The sequence below is a fragment of the Alosa pseudoharengus genome, unplaced genomic scaffold, assembly GCF_046254945.1.
Source record: "Alosa pseudoharengus isolate Yale_2024_CS ecotype anadromous, Long Island Sound unplaced genomic scaffold, YU_APseudo_1.1 YU_APseudo_1.1_scf_22, whole genome shotgun sequence".
Classification (NCBI taxonomy): Eukaryota; Metazoa; Chordata; class Actinopteri; order Clupeiformes; family Clupeidae; genus Alosa; species Alosa pseudoharengus.
Genome location: NW_027468680.1, coordinates 31,796,787 through 31,807,197, shown reverse-complemented (window position 1 = coordinate 31,807,197; position 10,411 = coordinate 31,796,787). Strand labels below are relative to the sequence as shown.

Sequence of the window (10,411 nt, the reverse complement as noted above, 5' to 3'; positions counted from 1 at the left end):
CTATGTCGTTGGAGAGCTGATTTGATTGGTTCAGAGTGACACATGTGACCCAAGTATTTATTTGTTACATTTTTGTCAATGGGGAACATGCTAAAATTGTCGCCCCCCATAAAAAAAAATTTGATCAGACCTCCCATGCGTACTCAACACCATAATAAGCACTTAGTATTTGATTCAGTGTTTCCCATACATTGACTTATTTGTGGCGGCCCACCACAATATCAACATTGACCACCACACAATGGTTTTCCTGGCTGTACTAAATTGTGCTTGAATCTGGCTGGAATCAAAACCGCGCTGCACTAATTTGTTAAAAACTGTTGCATTCGAGTTAATTCTGCAAACCTACCACCACAAATAGAATTAAATTCTGTGGGAAACACTGTGATTGATTGGCTATATTGTAGGGAGTTGAGGGAATTAAATTGAAACATTCACACATTGAGTATCTTTGAATAGTATACCCCCATATCAGGGTTGTGCACAATTCGAATTGCAATTCTGCATCCTGTTTGCTACCTCAATTGAAATGCAAGAGAAATTCAAGAATTGAATTGGAATTTAAGAGCCAGTTTCAATTCAATTCTGGAATTTTGCACAAGCCTGCCCCATATATTGCATACACAGACACACACACAGACATACATACACACACACACAGATACACACACACACACACACACAAAGAGAGAGATAGAGAGAGAAACACACACACACACACACACACACACACACACACACTGACATGTCGACATAAACATACTGTACATCTGTCACTTTGTCACTTGTAGCACCCACCAATGTAGTAACTTCCCACCAACGTAATAAACCACCAATATAATTTAAATCTGCAAGTTTTAAATGTAATTATCCTGCCAACGTAATAACTTCCCAGTAGAAAAAACTCAAACTCACGGCAAAAGACCTTTCAGCTTGCATTTCAGAAACCCGGTGGAACCCCTTACAGAGTCTTTTAAAGGCCAGTTCCAACAGAAGACCTGCGACGAGACTCTTTTACGTCCTGTCACATAGCATACACAGCGTGAGCTTAGTGTGGCGGCAGCAACAGCAGCAAGCTGGGGAGAATTACCACAAGCTGCATGAGTGAGCGGAACCACAGCCCAGAGAAATGACCTATCGTCCTGTGGAGGAAGTGTGATGATGAATGATCTTCACGATGGACATCCTCAGGTCACAAATCAGAGAAACAAAGTGACGACAAAGTGCAGTATGACGCTGTGACTTTCGTCATAAAACTGGCTAAATGACCTCAGAGAATAGCCTACCACACCAGAAAACAAATTATAAAATTGACTCATAATAACTTCACATCAAGTGGTTGACGTTTAAAAAAAAAAGACTGCAATTAATGTATGCCCAAATGTTTCAGTTTTTCAGCCAGACCAATGCAACCATGGAAAGGAAAAGAGAGAGAAAAAACACATAAAAGGAATTCAATAAAAACATTAGCTGTAATTCTACATGATTGACTCTCTCATTTCCCTTGCAGGCTTGTGAAACAACAGCCACCACAATAAAACTAATATATATGGAAACCTCTCAGCGAAATAAAGTCAAAGAAACACTTTTAATTGCCTTCAGTCCATTATGTCCTGTGACCTCAAATGTACTGTGGTGCCTCAGAGTGAGCACAAGCTGACCATGCAGCTGTGGCCTCCATCTACAGCATGCTAACTGTTGATCATTAGCAGAGAAGACCATTCCACATCCCCATACTGTATCTGCCTGAAATTAAAGAGAGGCGTGTGTGTGTGTCTTTGTCATATTCTGACATTCTGTTCTTCATGTCTTTATGTCAAGAAAGATTGTAAAAATGTGGCTATGTAATCTAGTCACCAGTAAATAAAATACACTCAAAATACATGTTTATAAAAGCATTGTTTTATGAGACAATGACAAAAACACAAGTTTATTTGAGGGTTCTGTTCTGTTTATTTTTCACTTGCACAAATTGTTCTGTTCTCTTATTAGATTCATGCTTATTGTAAAAACATGCATGTGTGTGCGTGCGTGCGTGCGAGCAGCTCAAAACAATGTCCATAAACATTCAATTATCTTTTAGTCCTCAAACTGCCCAAATTTGACATTCATCTAAATCAAAGAGGTCTTGCAAAAAGTGTCTTGATTGCGTAAATCACTGGCAGAGGAGCTGAATGGACGTGTTTGATGACTTATATTGCATATGCTATATTGCTTTGGAATATGAAAAAAGAGGATCAAGGGGTCAACAAAAGAAACTTTGTCAACAGCAAAGTGAACTTGGATGTGACTGTTCCTCGATGACAGAAATACAGATTGATGGCCGGAGGCAGGCCATAGATTGTATTTTACATTCAGCATTCAGCTTTTTTTCAGTTCCTGGGAGCACACTATGCACCCTCATTTCCATTCCTTCTACCCCCCCCCCCCCACCCCCACCACCACCACCACCACCAACACACACACACACACACACACACACACACACACCAACCTCCCAACTCTTACCCCATACATCCTTGGAGTGATTTATTTCCCAGTAAGTCTCCTTGTGAAATTGATGTGGATCTGGGGCCTTTGTAGTGTCTGGTTTCCCCGACGAACGCAGTAAAAATTCAGCCAAGGTCCTGGCGCAGGGCAGGCCTTGCGTGACTGCAGCTTTCTGGGGGAAGTGGGGGCTGAGGTGTGTGTGTGTGTGTGTGCGTGTGCATGTGCCTGTGTGTGTGTGTATGTGTGTGTGTGTGTGTGGGGGGGGGGGGGGGGGGGCAGAAGGGGGGTGCCGTATGTTTCCGTCAAGGGGTACTCCTACCCCCCTTGCATGTCACCACAGTGACCCAGACAGCACGTAAGGGTCAGGTAAATTAAAACGTGTGGGGTGCTGAGGTTTAGTATAGGGGCGGTTGGAGGGATTAGGATTGGTTGAGATGTGAGAGGTGGAGTGGTGAGTTCACGGCAGTAAATCACCCCAGCATATAGCGTGTGAGCCCCGTCTGAGCAAGCGTTCACCGTGGCACGAGAGGTGAGAAGCTCCAAGGGCACTAACCATCCCTACCACTGCTGACGCCGCCACCAGCACTACTGCCCCCCTCAGCCCACAGGAAGGGCCCTGGGGGTCAAGTTAGAGGAAAGAGGATAGGTGCTTATAGGTCAAAGGTCACTGAGGAGAAACATCAGTTGGCGCGACATGAGCTCTTAACAGCCTGGAGCCAATAAAGGAGTCAGGATGGGAGGAGACCCCATATGCCCTGGAACACAGCCGCTGCTGGCCCAGATCCGACCCGCGCCTGGTTCAGAGAGATGATCACTCCAGATGAGCCTGTTTAGCCAGACAGCTCTGAGGATATGCACCCTGAACATTCTTTTACTGGGTCCATGCCAAGCATACACAATCCAGCTTGAACATGAACTTTGATACCCTTAAATTAATTTATGTTACCGCAATTACTGCAGTTTCTTCAGCATTCTGAGGAGCCATGTAACAAAATTAGGATTTTGTTAGATGGCTCCTCAGAATGCTGAAGAAACTTCCATTGGAGCTGATAGCATTTTTTACTACCATATTTCTCTGGAGACTCTGTCAGGACAATGGAAAATCAGGAACAGGCTTTTATTCTTTTCAATGAGGGGCCAGTGCCCCTCAAAGGAGAGGTACATGCTTCTGTCACCCCATCATGGGTTTCACCAGTATTCTCTAACTATACAAAGTAAATCTTAGCCTTAAGTAAGTTACAAACAAAGAGAAGTAGTGACCTCTAGTATGAATAAGCAATATAAAGGTGTGGTGTGTGGGGATGTGTTCTCTTGTTGTTGTGTCGTCAGCTTTACTATTCTTTAATTAAGCTTCAAAAGCCTGGCCACATATTGTTTTAGCACCCCAACTTGCTCATGGCCAAATGGTGACAATAGGAGGTCTGCTCCCCCATCCTTGCAAGTGTATACAATAGAGTCACACCTGAGTATAAGTCAAAAGGTCCCTACTGAATTCTAATCATTCAAGGATAAACAAAGGATACACTGCATACAGACCAAAGACACACGCAGGGTACATATGGGCACAAAATCACAACAGGCCCAAGAACACAGTATACATTTACAGAAAGGATTCTGATTCACAACACTTTAAGAGCTAATGGGCCATCCAAATATCGGTATTCCTTGATAATGACCATCTCTGCTGTTAAATGCAGCAGTAGCTGTTATCCCAAATGCTGTTGTTTGGTGATGAGAGAACAAAGCGTGGAAGATAGACACGGACTGTCACGTCATGTCATCGGCATGTCACAGGCATCCCTCTAGAGAGACGGCCCCAACTCACCACGTACCTCTGTCATTCATCAAGCACTGTCATCAGAGGCACAACAGAAGAAGGAAATGGGAGTGTGTGTGCTCCTATACAATTGTGTGTCTGTGCGTGTGTGTCTCTGTGTGTGTGTGTGTGTGCGTGTGTGTGTATGGGTGTGTGTGTGCGTGTGTGTGTGTTTGTATTGTGTTTGTAATTGTTGTGGGTTTTTATGTCAGTCTGTGTGTGTGGTTGTACATGTGTGATTAAATGATTGAGTGAGTGAGTAAGTGTGTGTGTGTGGGGGGGGGTGTGTGTGTGTGTGTGTGTAAACCTGTAAAAGCGTTCAGCTGGCGCGCTGACCTCTGCTCTCTTGCCTCTCCTTCAGCACAGAACCCCTCTGCTCTTCTCACGTCAGGGGGAGCAGTGGGGGTCCCCCTCTCTCACTCCGTGTCACGAAACCCCCCCCCCCCCCCCCCCAGCGCCCTCTACCTGACCCCCTTCACATACACACACACACACGCACACTATCAACAACAAACACACACGCAGCCAGCAAACCAGACATGACTGACAAAGGAGGACAGGCCAGGAGAGGTTGTTCATTCACACATTTTCACTCAAGAGCCTCTGCCCCCGCCCCTCACCGCTATGAAACCACACACACACACACACACACACACACACACACACAGAGAGACATACTGTAGGTCCATTCTTCATGCAACCAATTTGCCCATTGTTCTGCACAGATTTGACCCACAAATGAAACAGGAAATATCCATCACAGGGAACCTGACAGAAAACCCTTGTATATTCCAGGTGCTTTGGGACCAGAATAATATTAGCAATGGCAGGGCAGCAAAAACAGATTTGAATCACTTGGTGCATTACACAAGAACATTAAATTAAAAAAAGTTCATGTTCATTTACAAATCTTGACATTATTGTTCACAATTGTTCACAATTCTTCACAAATAACAAATAATAATCCAGCATATTGTATCATGTCTATATTGCTGTATTGAACTACAGTTAAACCAAAAACATTACTGGTAACACTTCACTTAGATAGTCCACCCATAGAGACTTATGGACAGCTCATCCGTTAAAATTCAAGTTAAGTTTGTTATTGTTGTTGTTCTGCCCAAATAAGTTGTGTGTGCTAAGAAGACTTAAAAAAATAACTAAGTTGTATTTTTCTATGTTAAGGTCATTTATGTAGTTGTATTGTTGCTATTGTGGGGCTTTTGTTCTGACACTGATTGCTATTGGGTAGATCGGAACGTTAGAAGGAAGTGGTAAGAAAGCAGGAAGAATAAGAACGTAAACAAATGCATGGTTGCTACTGTTTTACCTCGTGTGTAAAATCTCTTTTAATCCGTTGGATTGAGCCTTCAGAAAGCAATGACTGTAAGTGCTATGAGTTTTGTACATGTTTAGAGTTTTTGTATGAATGCTTTCGAGGAATTTTGATTATTAGATTACCTGCGTGTGTGTGATTATGATCGCGTTAGCATGTTAACTTGTAGGCTAAGCGTCAATAACGTCATACTATGCTACTGTGGCTATATATAGCATACTAAGTGTATTTTCCGTTTTTCTTTTCTTTTTTGTAGTTTCACTCCAATTCAATGTTGTCAAATTGACTTTATGCTGCAAACGAAGTCAATAAAAGGAGCAAGCACGCTCAGTTTCCTGGCTCTTGAAAAGGAGTTTGGCTGCCTGTTTAATCTATGTTAACACTGAGGAAGTACAACACATAGTGAGAGCAGAACAGTTGTTGTTTGCTATTCTTATTATTACTACTTCATACATCAAGCATCAAGCACAACACGGTATTGATGGAGCAGTATTTGCAAAACAAACAGAGAGCCTTACTATGCCAAAGAGACAGTCGAAACCCGCAAGCCTCTCTGTTTTGTATCCTTTAATAATCAATTAAATTTAGAATGTATTTATTTGAGGCATGTTTATTGGATTATGTCACAGAAGAGTGAATCCAGCCCCCAGTCACAATACAAGAGAGAGATGGGGTGGGGTCGGGAAATGACCGCAGGTCAGATTCGAACCTGGGTCCCCGTGGGCACTTGGACCTGTTCATGGTATGGGCGTTGTGGCCTGTTGCACCACATCGCCCCCCCCAACCTCCCCCACAATTGTCTTTTTAATAAACAAGCTGTCTCCTTTTCTTCTGATCCTGCATCCTCTTTGCCACAGCTAATCTATTTAGTTGATGGATGGGGGATTTCATAAACCTCATAATGGCTCAGTTGGAAGGGATGATGAGTTAAGATGGACTTCCTCAGACATTCCCTCCTGGACTTCATTTGTAGCCCTGGGTGAGACATTTCTCTTGAAATCCACATATAGTTATGTCATGGTGTTTACGAGTGTCTATGAAACTGAGAAAGTGATTCCTCAACTGCAAACATCTTTGTCATTTGGTGATTTATATCCTTTATATACTGTTTATTGCATAGTTGGTTTTCAGAGTAGTGATGTGTTATAACCTTTGGCCATTCTGAAAAAGGCGATATGACCAGGAATGTCAATCACTGTGTTTACATGCATGAGAAGGCAGCTTAGTTTAGTGTTTAAGTACATGCGAGAAAGCAGCTTGTTGACCTATTTTCACAGGAAAACAGCATTCCTAATGTTATGTAAACATAAGTGCCATTTTGTTTAATCCATTTAAGGCGGAATAAGAAATAAATATTTTACATGTCAGAATGCAGTACTCTTTGCCACAAACAAAGTATTCTTTACAACAAACTCAGGGCCAGATGTACGCTTTTGCACCCACTTCAGTCATTTTTGTTTCACAACGTGCGCGTAAAATAATGGCGAAGTTTGTACAAACAGCTTGCACTGAGGTAAAACCGCAGACTGCCTGTTGCGGGAGCTGAGAATATCAAATGCTTTGAGAATGTGAGAATGCTGTCCCATCTCATGCACCTAATTAGGTATTCCCCTGTATGTACGAAAACTGCCCATAAAAGCACACGTCTATTTTGCGCCTAAATATTTACGGCTTGTAAAAGCAGGTGTTAAATGCAGTTTGCGGTTAAATGCGTCAATAAGAAAACCTTTCAAAGACAGCAGAATCACTATTTAGAGCACCAGATTTGCGTCTTTGTACTATATCAAAAGCAACCATCACTTTTGTTGGCCTTTCTAATGTCTTACTTTCACTTACATCCATTTAAACTTTCCTACTTGCTAGTTTTGACCAATCTTCCATAGCTTACGTACAAGTAGTTTGAGTAGAACTACTGCTCTTCATTATCTTCCTGCTTGTTGACATCATGCATTGTATTATTTCATTATCACTAAACGTTTGATTCCTTTTAATGTTGTCATCAGTTAACTTCATTCAACTGCGCTTGTGATTGAAGTATGTCGTTCAGTAACATTTGTAAATTGCGGTAGGGGGCGGAGAAAGGCGCTTTACCCGATGAACTGCAGCTTAAATACGATGTTAACATAAGTGTCATAGCGTGCGGTTTCTGCGGGTTGGCCATGGCGCTGATAACGCTATGTTCGCAAATGTACGTACATCTGGCCCTCAGTGTTAAAAGCTTTTGTAGGAATGCACAGTGCGTATGAAGAATCCCATGTACAGGCAAGTCCCTTGTAAACAAGGTTTATCAATAAACGGCTTTCATTGCACATTCACATGAGAATGCTGCGGTTTTTTCCCTGTTCACCTGCTTTCTATTAAAGTGTAACTCTAAGGGCTACAAAACTAACTTTTTGTATTTTATTTAAAACATTGTCTTACCTGCAAGCGCCGCGCGAGTATCATCCGGCTGTCTCTTCTTTTTCCTTTTTTCCGCCCCCGACTCTTGAGGCCATGTCAAAGGTGTCTTGCCTAAAGATTGAGGCGTAAACGAACAGACCACTGGGAGGTGGGGGAGGGGGGCACCAGAGGGAGACTGGAGAGAGGGCCGCACAGGAGATTCACCTTTTTCTCGACTGATTTAGTCTAGGCCTATTACATTTGTATTGCTTTTGCATATTAACATGCTTTAGACATATTGTATTTGTTATTTAGTAGCCTATTGTGATGATTTTTCACGACCAAGATTTTTTTGGTGCCCCCCTAGGCACTTGGTGCCCTACGCGCAGTGCTTGATGTGCGTGTGCGGAGCGCCGGCACTGCATGTTGTGATGAGTACATGGTGTCCTCATCAGCCTGTGGCGTCCTCGTCAGCTTGGCCTGCTGATTGTTTCATTGATTAGCTGGTGTCCAGGGTCTTTAAAAAGACACTCTGATGCATTGTGGGTAGATGAGCGTAGGGTTGTTGGGGGCAGCAGCTGAGTGCTTGGTTTTGTTGGGTGTTGTTATTTCCTTTCTTTCTTTCTTTCTTTCTTTCTTTCTTTAGCACCACTACATTTATTCAATGCATCCATACATTCGCCTACACCACTGAATCTACTGACATATTCAGGGTTTTAAAATTGTTTTGTCTGTTATGTTAAATGCTCTAAATAAACTTATTGTAAACTTATGCTGTATAATTGTGTTTTCCTATATCACCCGCTTGACTCAAGTACTTGAAGTATTATTTAACTATTTGTAAATGCAGTACTGTGTAAACATTTTAGACCTTTTATTTGCCTTAACAGTTATTTTTACCTCTGCATTGCTGTGTCAAAAAGAAATATAATTTGATTTTCGAACAATCTTTTTGAAATTAGTTAGGTGTATTTTTGGTTTGTATGTTTTTAGTTCAAAAGTAACATTTGTAAATATTGTTTAAAAGGTGCCTAAATATATGCTGTACTTTGCACAGTCCTGGTATGTGTCAAGCAGACATTTTTCAGTCATCATTTTTCAGGCATCATCATGTTATCCTGTTCTTTCATCCACCTTATAAACATTTTCACACAGCATGAAGTTCTCATGTCATTTGCCATCCATTGAGGATTGAGCACATCTGTTAACACAAGAAGACAAGGGGACAGTGACAGCATGGATCTTATGAGAAGAGGATTCCTCACACATCCAAACACATCTCAGACAATGAAAAGAACAGCTTGGAACTATGTCTTCTGGTTTGCCACAATCCATTTTGGCGCATGTCTAATTATCCCATAATGACTTTGTCACTTTACTCCGTCTTAGACATTTTAAGGCTGTGTGTGTGTGTGTGTGTGTGTGTGTGTATGGACAATGTGTGTGGTGATGATGGTTTGGTTAAAAAAGGTGTATGTGTGTGTGTGTGTGTGTGTGTGTGTGTGTGTGTTTGAGATAGAGATAGTGAGAGAGTGTGTGTGTGAGAAAGAAGGAGGGATAATGTGGGGTTAGCTAACTTGCAGAGGCATGGTATTTGTTTGCCTGTGTGTCGAAGTGTCCATGATTTCACATGTGTGTGTGTCACATATGTGTGTCAGTATGTGTGTAGTGTGTGTGTTTGCATTTTGAATCACTTACAATTTAAGACCACCAGAGACTTCTGAGAAGGGACGGGCATTGGGGGTATTTTCTTTTCCGGGGGGGTGGGGGTGTTTTGTGAAACGCTACCCACCCTTAATGCATCTCATTTGTCTCATTCATGAATGTCATTCGGATGTGGGCAAGAAAACCAGGCTGCCAGGGGACCAGTGAAATATGTGGCCAGGCTGTCACGCAGTGGCAATGGGTAAACCACACAATCTGCAGCCACTGCTGCATCGTTCCTGAGGCATAGATCACCTCACAGTCATCAGCCTGACCCATCACTCATTCATCACTGTCTGGAACGATGGCTTGGAAGTGTCCTCTAAAGTGTCCATTGTGTAAATGTTAATTATAGATGTAAATATATATATATATATATATATATATGCACTAATTCACTACACATTTTTACTGAAAATTCAACTTCTTAATTGTTCATCCAACTCCTTAATTGTTAATGATCCCATAATCAACACATCTCTATGTAGCGCAAACATGCAGATCACTGCCTCATGTGTACAGATATTCTGTGAAGTGAAGACTCACTATGTTAATGGAAACCACACCTCTGAATGTGTGTGTGTGTGTGTGTGTGTGTGTGTGTGTGTGAGAGAGAGAGAGAGAGAGACAGAGACATTACTAAAGAGTCCTCTGAGCCAGCTTGTACTGAAGTTAGCTAACTCAAT

At 42.2% G+C, this 10,411-nt stretch overlaps 1 long non-coding RNA gene across 1 annotated transcript; it reads left to right on the top strand.

The window, feature by feature from the left end:
• The first annotated feature begins 5,605 nt into the window (after positions 1 to 5,605).
• Positions 5,606 to 8,793, top strand: LOC143139453 (uncharacterized). Its single transcript, XR_012990414.1, has 2 exons — positions 5,606 to 5,692; positions 5,899 to 8,793. It is a non-coding gene; the product is annotated as an uncharacterized LOC143139453 (long non-coding RNA).
• Positions 8,794 to 10,411: the final 1,618 nt, after the last annotated feature.